Source organism: Neovison vison, chromosome 8, assembly GCF_020171115.1.
Source record: "Neovison vison isolate M4711 chromosome 8, ASM_NN_V1, whole genome shotgun sequence".
NCBI classification, from domain to species: domain Eukaryota; kingdom Metazoa; phylum Chordata; class Mammalia; order Carnivora; family Mustelidae; genus Neogale; species Neogale vison.
The window spans coordinates 55,436,484-55,450,203 of record NC_058098.1 but is presented as its reverse complement, the minus strand read 5'-3'; the positions used below and the strand labels follow the sequence as shown (position 1 = coordinate 55,450,203).

At 46.5% G+C, this 13,720-nt stretch overlaps 1 protein-coding gene across 1 annotated transcript in view; it reads right to left on the bottom strand.

Moving 5' to 3' along the window:
- The window catches only part of PRKCE (protein kinase C epsilon), a 487,391-nt gene that overhangs the window by 313,524 nt on the left and 160,147 nt on the right, over positions 1-13,720 (bottom strand). The window lies entirely within an intron of this gene.

Genomic DNA, 13,720 nt, shown 5'->3' with positions numbered 1-13,720 from the left:
TATGCAAAATATGGTGTTAAGTGAAAGGAAAAATGAGATGATAAAGGAATATGTATTCTATGGTACAGCTTTGTAAAACAAAAACAAAATGTGTGTGGTTTGGTACATACACAAAGGGGGAAAAAAGATTATCCAGGGGAGAGTAGAATAATGTGTGTTTTTTTCTTTGTGCATATCTATACTTATTTAAGCATTTTGTTTTTTTTTCTATGTCCCACTATAACTTTTATGACAAACAGTAAATTTGTTGCTGCTTGAAGAACATTATGCCATTTACAGGTAAGGAAATTGAGGCATAGTGAGGTTAAGCAATCTATTCAGACATCTGAGTAAATCACCCACAGCCAAAAAAGAGGGAAAGGAAAAAACTTAGTTATCTTGATTTTCAGTCTAGAGCTAAAGTTCAAGTTAAAAATGAGACACACTGGGCACCCGGGTGGCTCAGTGGGTTGGGCCTCTGCTTTCAGCTCAGGTCATAATCTCAGGGTCCTGGGATCGAGCCCTGCATTGGGCTCTCTGCTCAGCAGGGAGCCTGCTTCCCCTTCTCTCTCTGCCTGCCTCTCTGCCTACTTGTGATCTCTTTCTGTGAAATAAATAAATAAAAGTCTTTAAAAAAAAAAAAAAGAGAGACACACTATTTGAAACTTACATATTATTTTAAAAGTGTAATTTTCTGTTCAAAGAGTAATAACACTACCCAGTCCTAATCAACTAGACATATTCTATTTCTTTCTTTCTTCCTTTCTTTCTTTCTTTCTGAGAGAGAGAGAGAGAAAGAACAAGCCAGGAGAGGGAGAGAGAGAATCTTAAGCAGGCTCCATGCCCAGTGCAGAGCCCAACACAGCGCTCCGTCTCATGACCCTGTGATCATGACCTGAGTGGAAATCAACAATCAGATGCTTAACCAACTGACCAGGCACCCCTCAACCAGGCATATTCTTAATTAGATACAATTTAAACATATGAAGGAAAACCTTCCACAGCGCAACTAAATGGAACACACTAGACTAAAAGTCCTTTTCTTTGATCAAACCTCTTTCTCTACATGATGGTATTCCTGTTTCTGGGGGGGTGATGAGGCCTACATTTTTATATCTCACCCACTGTTGCCTTCAAATTACCTTTCATATAACTGACTTTCATAACAACATAGACTTTGTCCATCAGGAAATAAACAAACATTTTTGCTATGATGTGCCCACACAGTACCTATCACCTAGCAGGCTGTGTTGCCATCTTGTTTCGGCAGAGATTCTTTGGAATATATTCCAAATATATTCCATTTGTCTTCAACATTCTGGGAAACAGAAAAAAAAATTAAAATAAAAAATGCTGCTGCTACAAAAATCAAGCAAAAAGAGAAACAGAATTTATGAGGCATGTCATAATCAGTCAAAATTTTTCCTCCATCGGATACTTATCAGTTGACTCTACTGAATTGTGAAGATAAACATCAAATTTTTAAAATTTCTAGATTTAAATCAAAAAGGTGAAGAAGATGTAAATAAGTTTGGTGTAATTTCCAGTTTTCTGGGATACAGCCTGTCTTAACATGTACTCTAATGAGTATTATGAATATTAAGTTGGATTTCTTTTCCTATAAATAAACGGATATTTAAGTTTACACATACAAATGACATATGAAAGCACAGTCTCATCTCTGAAAATGAACAATTCTCTTCATAGATTCTGTTCTAATTTTCTACACTTTAATGAAGTCCCAGACCTTATAAGATGAACAGATTCATGCATACATACATACAAATTAGCTGGACATACAAATTAGACATATGTGTATAGAAGCCCACATCAACATCTGAACTAGAAGGGTATTTCCTAAAGCACACAGCAAAGGGCATCTGAAAATTGTCTGTTCAAGCTCTAAATGTCAGAATAGTTCCTTAATTCACAGTTGTCTATCCTGGATATTAGATTTTCATATATTTTGAACAAGCAGAGAAAAGAGTTCATCTCATGTATATTATGCTGCGGACCAGATGAGATAAATTTTAAGAATGCAAATCTACGGGACGCCTGGGTGGCTCAGTTGGTTAAGCAGCTGCCTTCAGCTCAGGTCATGATCCCAGCGTCCTGGGATCGAGTCCCACATCGGGCTCCTTGCTTGGCAGGGAGCCTGCTCCTCCCTCTGCCTCTGCCTGCCATTCTGTCTGCCTGTGCTTGCTCTCTCTCCCTCTCTCTCTCTGACAAATAAATAAAATCTTTAAAAAAAAAAAAAAGAATGCAAATCTACTTTGTAAGGACAGTCTGGACCATCTACAATCACTGATTAATTAATGGGATGATTTGAAATAAACAGAAGATATAAACCACTACCTAATCATAAAAAAGACTCTCAGCCTTTTGAAGTTATCAAAGAAAAATAAGGTTTAAAACATTCAATTCTATCCTGAAAGTAGTCATGCTTTGTTTATTGCTCAGAGTGTGTGTAACTGGAACCTGGTTTGGGTTGATAGATCCTTTCTAATGTGTTGAAGCTTTTGATGGTTTTCCTTCAGAATATCTCATGCCTTGGTTGTAGAAAGGCAGTTTTCGACGTGTGGTTTTAGGTTAACAGATATGTTAAACTATGTGTTCATTCATTGAGGAAGGCCTTTCTGATACCTGAAGGAACCAGAGGGCAGCTGGAGCTGATGAGGTAAGAGAGATAGGGCACGGCGAGTCCGTGGGCTTCGGCTCCCAGCAAGATGGGGCACCAGGGGAGAGTCTGAGCAGAACAGACTTGGGAGGGTCACTCTGGCTGCTGGGTGGAGAACAAGCCTTAGGCACAGACAAGGAGGCAAGAGGGTGGCTTAGGGAGCTATCATCATCACCCAAGTGGGAGATGATGGTCGCCAGAAGGGATGGTAGCAGTAGGGATGAAAAGTGGCCAGATTCTGGGATATTCTCACAGCAGGGCCAAGCGGATTGCTGACAGACTGGATGCCGGGTGGGAGATAAAAAGAGGGCTCAAGGACAATGTGGCGCTATCTGGCCAAACATGGAGCTGCCGTCAGCTGAGCAGGAGACTGGAGCAGGATGGTGCTGGCAGGAGGGTTTGGACAGTCTGGGCAGGAGACACGTCTCCTGGCCAAGGACAACTGGAGACACGCAGGGAAAGGCCTAGGCTTATGGTCAGGATTTGGGAGTCACTAGCCGTAGTGGTACAGATCCACAAGCCCTGACCCACAACCCTGACTTCCAAAAGGCTCTAAAAATTCAGCTTTTTATGAAGTTTGCGCCAAAGTCATTAAACAAACCCCTGGCCCAGGTAAACACAAGGCTATTTATTGTTTCTACTTACTCCATTTAGTGTGAATGTTTATACATGTGTGTTAGAAATATTTATTTGTTCAATCAGGAAATGCTGCCCTAGAGTCTGCTGGGGGTGTTGGGTAATACATAGCATATATACTCTAGGAAACTCCTAGAATCAGAAAAAAAAAAAAAAAATTTTTTTTCCCTAAACAAATCTGGCCCTAAGGGTTTTGGTTAGGGGTGTGGACCTGTAGTTTGAGCCATGACACTGGAGGGATGAGAATTGATCCCAGGGGCCCTCTAACACAGAGAGGCTGGCAAGAGGAGGGACCTGCCCAGACGTCTGGAAAGATCCTCACACAGAAACCTGACCTCCAGTACCCTGGGTGGAGTCAACTTTGACTACCCTCCTTTTTCCCTCTAAACCACCACGACCAAGCATACACCAAGCACTCATCACAGATGTGTGGCTTATAAAAGCCTTGGTTTTCTTAGCTTTCTCTGTGTCTTCAAAAGAGATGGCAAAAAAAAAAAAAAAAAAATCTCTCTCTCTCTCTCTCTCACAGTTTTTGTTAAGCCTGTTAAACACTGACTTCATGCACTGCTGAACTACTCGCTGCACTTGTCGTAAGGTGGGGTTTGTGTGATGAGGGGAAAAAAAATGTAGAAAACCAGAAATAAAGCTTGTAGTTAGCATCAAGGCATTTCCTGTTTCTGGGAAGGCTGTCCGCCTGCTGCTGTTGCTCTAACAGATTGAGTGTCCCTCCTTTCCCCACTGAACACCCAAACTCCAAACTTCTGTCAGGACGCAGTGGCAGGAGGTGTAGCAGGGCACCCCAAGTCCTGGACCTGTGGCAGGAAAACACTGCAGCGAGAGGTGGGCTCTCAGCCCCGACCCAAGATGTCCTCTGGGGCTGCCAAGCCACAGGGCCCCCACAGGGGCAGCTCTAAGGCAAAACAGAGAAGGGTGAGAGGATTTGGAACCCAGGCCAGGGAAGCTGTTGCTGACATGGCTGCTATTAGGCACACCATTACTCTGGGATTAAACGTTCTCTGGAGGGGGCAGGTTTGCTGAAGAGAAGTAGCCATGGAAACAATTACAAATAAAAATGAAAAGGTACTCCTACTCACGAATCCATTTAGCCCCCAAATGGACCCAGGCTCTGCTGCCTTCCCAGGCCCCACTACCCAACTCCCCATCCACAGATTTCTAGGCTCAGAAGACCTCCTCCATTATCAGCCTAAATTGTTGGCCCATTTACCTTCTAAGACAGAAGGGACAAGAAATCTCTATTAGAAATTCTGGGTTGGGGCACCTGGGTGGCTCAGTTGGTTGAGCATCTGAGTCTTGGTTTCAGCTCAGGTCATGATCTTGGGGTGGTGAGACCGAGCCCCACATCATGCTCTGTGCTCAGAAGGAAGTCTGCTGGAAGATTCTCTCCTGCTGCCCCTCCCCACCACTTGTCTCTCTCTCTCTCTCAAATCAATCAATCAATCTTAAAAAAAAAAAAGAAAGAAAGAAAGAAAGAAAAAATTCCAGGAGCTCCTTTATTCAGAAACAGCTGAGCAACATACAACAAACAGAAAAGTGGTCATCGGTCAAGATAAGTGTTGAAACTGGATGGTAGGAGCGCCTGGGTGGCTCAGTGGGTTAAGCACCTGCCTTTGGCTTAGGTCATGGTCTCAGGGTCCTGGGATCGAGCCCCGCATCCGGCTCTCTGCTCAGCAGGGAGCCTGCTTCCCCCTCTCTCTCTGCCTGCCTCTCTGCCTACTTGTGATCTCTCTGTCAAATCAATAAATAAAATCTTTAAAAAATAATAAAAAAGAAAGAAACTAGGTGGTAGATGTAGGGGTGGCCCATTATTCTACTTGGTCCACTTCTGTATGGGTTTGAAATTCTCCCTAAGACAAAAAGAAGAGGAGAAGGAGAAAGGAGGAAGAGAGGGATGGAGGGAGGGAGGAAGTACTCAACTTCACTATCCCAGGTGGATCCGTGTTCCATGGCCAAACCTAGGTTTTCTTAAAGACCTCAACTGGAGAGCAGGGTGCCAAATTTAACTCAAACCCTTCTACCTCCTGACCCAACGGATTCAACCCAATACCCTGCTGGGGACAAACGGATGAGTAATCACAAGCCACTGTTGTCCATTCGGGCCCTCATCACCGCCCCTCTGCGGAGAGCTTCCCCAAGCCCTTCCCCTGACTCTCTCGTGCAGATACCGTAGACAGCTGCTTCTCTTAATGCTTCCTTCACGATTCACAATGCTAAGCACTTCGGAGAAAAAAAGGAGTTGATCACTTCATGCTTTCCTTTCTTCATAAAGATGTTTTCCCTGACTTCAAAGGCTGTCTGTTTACCTTCGATGATTAGGGAGAATTAATGGAACTAATTGAGTTAACAATATGACGGTCCTGCTGAAGCCTGCAAATTATCCCTGATTCTCTGTGATTGCTTCGAGATTACCTCACCGCCACCCAGCCCAGTAAACTTGCACATGACGGTGCTCGGCTGTGCCACTGTGGAAAGCCGGATGTGCAAAGTCAGCATCAGGCAGGACAGAGGCCGTGGCAGCCACCAGGGTGTGAACAATGCTGCCAACCTCCCACCAGGGCCGAACAAGGGCCAGCAAGATGATGAGCATTCCCCGGGAGTGCAAAGCTTGGCCCGTGTCAGCCGAGCCAGACGCCCAGCCCTCGTGCAGCCTGGGAGCTGTGACCTCTGGCTGGCAGTGGCTGTGCACTCCACCAGCGAGGGACAGAACCCGCTGCCCAGAGCACAGGCATCTCAGATGTCTCTATGACTGCCAGAGGCGGGCTGGGCATGACCCCCGGAGGTGGGACTGCGCTCAGGGAACAACGGAAAAGTAAAAGACAGCCAAGGGAACAGGTATGGACAACCCGAGGCTCTCTGTCACGGACAGATGAAAGGTGCCTTCCTTGGAAGCTTGCAAGGGGCACTCCAACCAAGCAGGGAGGAGGAAGGGGATTGCTCCCAGGGTCCACTCCTGGCTTCCTCTCAGCACCCTGCCCGAACACACTTACAGCTATGGGTGATTCTCCTAGAGTGTGACATCACCCTGGTACCTCGGTAGGCAAATGTGAGCAAACCCACCATCGCTTCTCCTCACAAGTCAAGTGACTCTGATTCGTTCATTGTCAACCTATCAGGGAATAATAGGCTTCCCCATTCAATGGGATCCAAACCTTGCAATTGTCTGTCTGAGCAAGTAAATTCCGTGCTCGGCCCTCATGTGAAATCTTTTCCAACAAACTCCAATTTCTCTTTATCCAGAAAGAACAGAGGATCAAAGTTCCTGCTGAAGAACCTGGCATGCCCCAGTGTGCTATCTGGGGAGGTGGGAAGGCTGTGGGTGTCCAGGCCCACTTCTCAACCCTCAGAATCACAGCCCTGGGAATTCACTCCAGTGCTCAAAGTCCTAGCTGAACCCCCTTCCCTCTTCGCTGAGTCTCCTGGGGCACAGGGCTTCACAACAGGGAGACCTCTGGGCTCTGGGAACCTCAGGTTCCCATTCACCTTTGTCTCCCCAGGCCTAGCATGGCACCCTAGCATGGCACAGGCAATTGGGGTGAGTGTTGGGTGACAGGTGTTAGTTACGGGGAAGTGACTATCCCAACCAGAAGACTAATGAGAAACTTCATGTCTCTGGTGGAACATTACGTTTGGGCTATTACACATCAATCACAAGACCTCTTATAGGAATAAGGGTAATTATTTATGTGAGCTTATGTTTTGCAGAAGAAAATCACTGCCAAAATAAAAAGCTAAGAAGCAACTCTCCTTACAGAGAGAGAAGGTTAAAAAGCAAACCCTCCTAAGAGAGAAAACAGAAGTCAGTCTTAAGAGAGCGTTAACCCCTGATGATACAGCACATTCGGTCAGTGATGTAGATTCACAGCTCATGGTCCACGGCGTCCCCAAATGCTCCCATTCCACCACCTCCACAGCCCAGCTGCCTGAGTGAACCAGGCCCTTCTACTCTACTGCCCAGAGTCCTTCAGGGGCATGCAAAGCTGGGCAGAAGGAGCAAACACCTGCAGAATGGGGGATCACAGGTAGGCACCCTTCACTGCACACTCTCCCTGACCCATCTCCTAGGGCAGCAAGTTGGGGCACAATTCTGGCCGCTTTCTAATTTTCCCAAGAGCCATAGCGCCACTCCCCCAGGGGTGGCTCAGGTTTCCTTCTCTGGACAGCAGGGCTCTTAAAATCCCATGGGCCCTCCTCCAAACAACAAAATTGCTTTTCTCCCCTCCAGAGATGACAGGAACATAGCTTTCCCGCCTCTGTATGCAGCTCGTACACACTGCAGCTGATGTACACAATGACCAACACACACTGACCTTACACAAGACCTTCTGAAGACACAGATATGAAGAATTCAGAAAGACGACACAATACAAAGGTCAGCTCCGGGTCCTCCCACATGTGGCCCCTCACGTCCGATTGGCCACTCAGCCCCTCAGGTCCTTCTTTATAAGCTGCTGGGCCCACTCTTTACATCCACACCCCCAGCACCAGCCCTCACAGAAGGGGGCCTGAGAGCCCGAGAGCTCCCCTTCTTCTCCCCAGCATTTGTCCACACTCCAGGTGCAAACCCAGCTGGCTGATGTCCAACACTGTCATCACGATGCCTCTTCCCCCAACCCTCTCTCTGTCCACGGGGTGACATTCGGTTCCCTGTGTTCCTCTACCCTGCAAGTGCACAGTGCGTCAGGCAGGCTCACCAAGCCCTCATGCTGCCCGAGCTCTCCCACAGGATTCTCCATTGAGTCACTCCTCCATGGAGCCACTCCTCTGGTACAGAGCATCGTTTAGGTTGTCAGGAATTCTCCTCTCTCCTATATTGCTGGTGCTCAGGTAGGCTCCACAGGAAGCTCTCAGGGGCATGACCCACTCTATATTCCCTTTTCCTCTGTCCTTCAGACCCTGGGCCCTAGGAAAAGGCCCCATGCATAGGAGCTGTTAAAAAAATATTTGTTATGGGACGCCTGGCTGGCTTCGTTGGTGTAGCACGTAACACTTGAGCTCGGGGTTGTGAGTTTGAACTCCAAGTTGGGTATGGAGCCTACTTACAACAATAAAAAATACATTTGTTATGATTTCCATTGCAGGCTATGAAGTTCCATCTCTTCCTTCAGCACCTGTGACATAGAGGATATAACTACTTCAACTCCCAGTGTTCAATGTTGAGCAAAGTGGCTCTGGATGTAAGCAATATTTTTGAGTTGCTATACCTCCTTTCCATCAATCAACCCATTTCTAAAACTACAAAAGAGTAGTGTGCCTACAGTAGATGAGATCACCAGAGGGCATGGGGAGCTTGGAAGGGTGAATGATCCCAGAATGGGCTTGGAAGCCCTGAACACAGAGCCCCTCTATACCCCTCCAACCCCCCACTGACCCACCACCATCCCAAGCTTGGCTCCCTCAAGCCTGCAGGCCCAGACATCTTGGCTCTGTGTAGCCTCGTGTTAAGATATCTGTCACCACGCTTAAACAAGCTCTCTGGAAGTGAGGGAGCCAGAGCTAGGTCTCATGGGATTTCAGCTTGCTGTCCTACAGAAGAGCTAAAAGGCCAGGTCTGTCACCCTGCCTCTGTCACTGGGTGCACATGACCCAGGGCAACCACTCAGAGCCTCAGCCACCCCCACTGTAAATCCCTGCAGGGACAGGGTGGAGATCCACAACAGCCATGCATAAAGCAAAGTGTCTGGAATAGTCAAGAACTCAACAAATGAAGAGCAGGACGCTTTGAGAACGTCAGTGGCATTTGGGTCCTGAAGCAAGACTCAAAGACGAAAAGTCCCCTAGGCACCTCGTTTTCTAAAGAACAAAGTTAGAGTCTTCAGTTTGGTCATTGCTGTTGCCACAAGTCAAAGCCTCTCCTGCTGGCATTTAACATTCTTTAAAACTCAGCCCCAGCTGGAATCTCTGGCTGTTTCTCCCACCCTTTCTGCTTCAGCCACACTCCCCTCTCCCTGCATTCCCACTGCCCCCCTCCCCACCTCATCACAGGCCTTTCTCTCTCCACCCTCCCTTCCTCAGCACAGACTGTTCCTTCCAAACCCACAAACTCCCCCCCAGCCCCGAAACTCCAGACAAAATCTAAATCAACTTTCAGATTTCTCTCCACCTGGAACCTGCCCTCCTCTCAATCTTGGGACCCCACAAAGGCAGATGCGCACCTACACCCTTGCATGGTCCCCGGAGATGCCCCTTTCCCCACCAGGAGCACGGGGAGCCCTGCTGGGCACTGGGAGTGTTTGGCGACTCCTCTTTGTTAAATGATGTAATACCAAGAAAAACTGGAGCTCCATGAGGTTTCCATTACACGCAGCTGGAAAATCCCATTGAAGATTCACTACTTCGGTCCAACCCCCTTAAAACAGTCTCCTTCATTCGGCTGGCTGAGCTCATGCAGTCCTGTGAACGTGCGGCATCCAAGTTCCATGGGCTTTCTCCCGACCAGTGATCACTTCCAACCCCTGCTAAACTCACTACTACTTTGCAAAGAAACAGCCAGTCCTGACCATACATTAGGAAGGCACTGGGCTGTGCAGGGGCATGGCTCCGGCCCCTCCTGGTACAATTACTTCCTTGTGTTGCTGCTTCCCGGCAGTCTCACCATTGTTCTTCATTTACCCAGAGAGCTATGTCTGAAGCTTTATTGGAAAAATGAATTATGACTTGCATTACATTCCACACTTCCCAGCGCACCACCATGGATTTTAAAGCATTAAGTTGGTGGCTCTCGTGGCTCCCAGGTGAACAATTTCCTGGACCAGCTTTGCCATATGGTATCACCCAGATCTGGCCCTCACCTTCCAACCTCCCGCGTCCCATGCCCCATCTGGACTACGTGTGTGCTGCCTTTCCATCACCTGGACTCTTGCCCCCCAGCCCGGGAACATGAAAAACCACATGCTAACAAACCAGCCAGCCTGGCAGAGAGCAAGCTGGGAGAAAAGAATCGTCCCTGAAACCACAGCCTTGGAAGCAGAGACCAGCCACTCAGCTCCACGGCTCTTAACAAGCGGGGACGACGTGTCCTCTTGGATCCACTACAGACCTGGGTTCATAAGAGCGCTGTTCTCCCTGACTGCCCCTGGGGAGAGGCAGCATTCCGGGCCAGGTGAGGTCTTCGATCAAGAGGAAAAGCCTACCACGTGTACACAAGGTGGCCTTAGGACCCGGGCTTCCTGGACTCCGGCTCTACTTCATAGCCCTGTGATCCTGGGCAAGTCAATTACTCCCTTCGAGCCTCTGTCTCAATCTGCAAATTGCGAATACAACACCTCCCTCCTTGGGGCATTGTTCATGTATATAAAATGCATAGAAATCATGCCCAAAGAAGTAAAATATGTATCATAACCATCATCATCATTATGGTTATTATTACCTCTTGTTCTTTGCTTTACTTAGGCAGGGAAGCAAATGCCTCACCCCTCACACAGGTCCTCCTGTCACAGAAGATTATACTCTTTGCCCCCAACACTTCAAACATTAAATATCCATCCGAGTGTTTGGGGCATCGCGGTGAATGGTTCTCACTTGCTTTCTCTCCTCTCAGCCAATACCCCAGATTCTGGCCAACTGCTGTATCCGCTTGGTGGCAAATTCAGGAATGTTTATGTAGGTTTTCATCCCTGCACATGTTTTGGAAACAAGCACGGAGAGTGCTGAAGCAGGGCAAAAGAGAAAGCAAGACAGTGGAAAGATCAAAAACAGGTCTCCCCCTCCCCACAGGAAAACCTCAGCGGTCAGGTCATTCTCCACCAAAGCCAGGGGCTCTTTGCATCTTTTCTTCTTCTGAATTCAAATTGTCAGCTCAAGGAGTCTGGCCTGGGAAGGAGATAAGGCAGATGGGAAAAACTGAGGATGAAAGCAGTGTAGAGGGCAGAATCCCAGTGTATAAGAGGAGCCCTTTAGATGTTCTCATTTAATAACATAGTTTCTGAGACTTGCCCACCAGGGTCCTCTCTTTCCTAAGCAAACATCTGTTATGATGACTGAGACCCGGGGTAGTTTATTCTTTCTTTGCTAAAACTTCCGGTGAGGTATTGATCTCATAAATGTTATCCTTAGGGCTCAGATGAAAGTCAGCTTTCAAATCCAGAAGGGGGGGGGTGTGGGGCAGCCGGTCTCTCCCATCTTCTGAAGCCAAAGAGATAGAAATCTACAAGTCGCGGGACTGATTTTTGTTTACGCCTCGAATCCCAAATATTTGGAACGAACACTTTGATGTAACAAAAACATGTCCCACGAATGCCAAAAAAGAAAAGCAGAACTTAAATTTCTATGTGACAGATACTAAATTGTCCCTTCTGGACTGATTGATTGCGCAAAATGATTGTGAAATTTCTCCTGCCCCAAAAGGGAGTGGGTCACCGAATCATAAATGTGTCACCTTCTTTTCTCCTGTTGTACTCCCAAGACCAAACTGATTTAAACTCCGCACAACTCCAGGCTTAAAAAGGAGAAATTCCAGGGAGGCTGAGCACCGTCTGGTTCCTAGCACAGCTGGATAAAACCCTGCCTCTTGCTTGCCCAGAACCCCGAGAGCAGGCGGTGAGATAGCTGCCCCTTCTTCCTCCTGGCTCTCTGCAGACAGGAGGAGAGAACACTATGCTCGCCTTAGCACACAAGACTCCGGGGTGCTGTCAGGCCACTGAATGCACTTGGGCCTCATTGCTGGCAGAATCTAAGGGTTATCTGAGGATCTTACAAGAGAAGATATTTGAAAGATGGTACCTAGAAGACTGCAAAATCCTACCGCATGTAAATTGCAATGCCCATAAGAAATTAGCCACTGCCACATTGAAAAGGATGGGGTTGCAGCTGGTGGTGTAGAAGGGTCCAAGACAGAGGTACGGGCCTTCCCCTGGGGCAGGTTCCTACCCAATCCCCCCTCCACACACACACACACACACATACACTCTGCAGACAATCTGTCATTTCAGTAATTTCCTCCTAAAGTAATCTCCCCCCACCCCACCACTTTCTATACTCCAATGGATTTTTAGTAATACTCTTATTTCAAAGTTCATAGGAGTAATTGTAGAAGAGAAACAAAATTGAAAAAAAAAACAAATCCATAATCCCACCATCCAAACATAGTTGCAATATATTCCTCCCAAGTTTTCATATCTGTTTGTGTGTGTGTATAAGTGTGTGTGTGTGTGCGTGCAACTTTTAACAACACCAGTAGCTAATTGTAGGGGCTCCAGGGTGGCTCAGTCAGTTGGGCTCTGACTCGGTTTTGGCTCAGGTCATGAATTTGGGATTATGAGATCAAACCCTGTGTAGGACTCCCCTCTCCCTCTGTTCCTCCCCTCCCGCTGCTCTTTCTCTAATAAATAAAGAAATAAACTCTTTAAAAAAAAATAGGAGCTAACTATATTAAATAATTTTTATGTGGCAAGTACAGTGTAAACACTTAACATGTTTTTAATCATTTAATAATATCGATAACCCCTACGTAGATACTGTTCATGCTTCATTTTACAGGTAAGGAAACTGAAACACAGAGAAGTTAAGAAATGTGTCTGAGGTCACAAAGCTTGTAAATGGCAATGCCTGGGTTCAAACCCCAATAGAGTCCATGAGACCATTACAACATGAAAGCAAACATAATGATATGAACTGCGAATTTTGTTAACATATTTTGAAAATCTTTGCATTGTATTCACTTTGTTTTTCTATTATCATAACTGCATAGTCTTTCATTGTATTGATGAGCTAAGGGTTTTTTTAGCATTTTATTTTATTCTTTATTTTTATTATTGTCTTTTGGTGGAGAGAGGCAGAAGGAGGGAAGGGGGAGAGTGAGAAAGAGAGAGAGGGAGAGGGAGAGGGAAAGAATCTCAAGCAGGCTCCATGCCCAGCTTTGAGCCAAATACAGGGCTCCACCTCATGGCCCTGAGATCACGACCTGAGCTGAAATTAAGAGTTGGGGCACCTGGGTGGCTCAGTTGGTTAAGTGTCTGCCTTTAGCTCAGGTCATGATCCCAGGGTCCTGGGATTGAGTCCTACATTGGGTTTCCTGCTCAGTGGAGAATGCCTCTCCCTCTCTCTCTGCTGCTCCCCATGCTAGTGCTTGCTTTCTCTCTCTCTCTCTGTCAAATAAATAAATAAAATACTTTAAAAAATAAAAACAAAAAATAAAATCAAGAGTTGGATGCTTAACCTACTGAGCCATCCAGGAGCCCCTTGATGAGTTAAGTTTTAATCAATTGTCTAATATGACTATTTTTAGATAGCTACAACAAACCCTCATTTGTGATATTTTGCAGTTTTTCAATATTTTTTTAAAAGAATTTATTTGTGTTCTTATTTTTTAAGATTTTATTTATTTATTTGACAGAGAGAGATCACAAGTAGGCAGAGAGGCAGGCTGAGAGACAGGAGGAAGCAGGCTCCCCGCTGAGCAGAGAGCCCGATGTG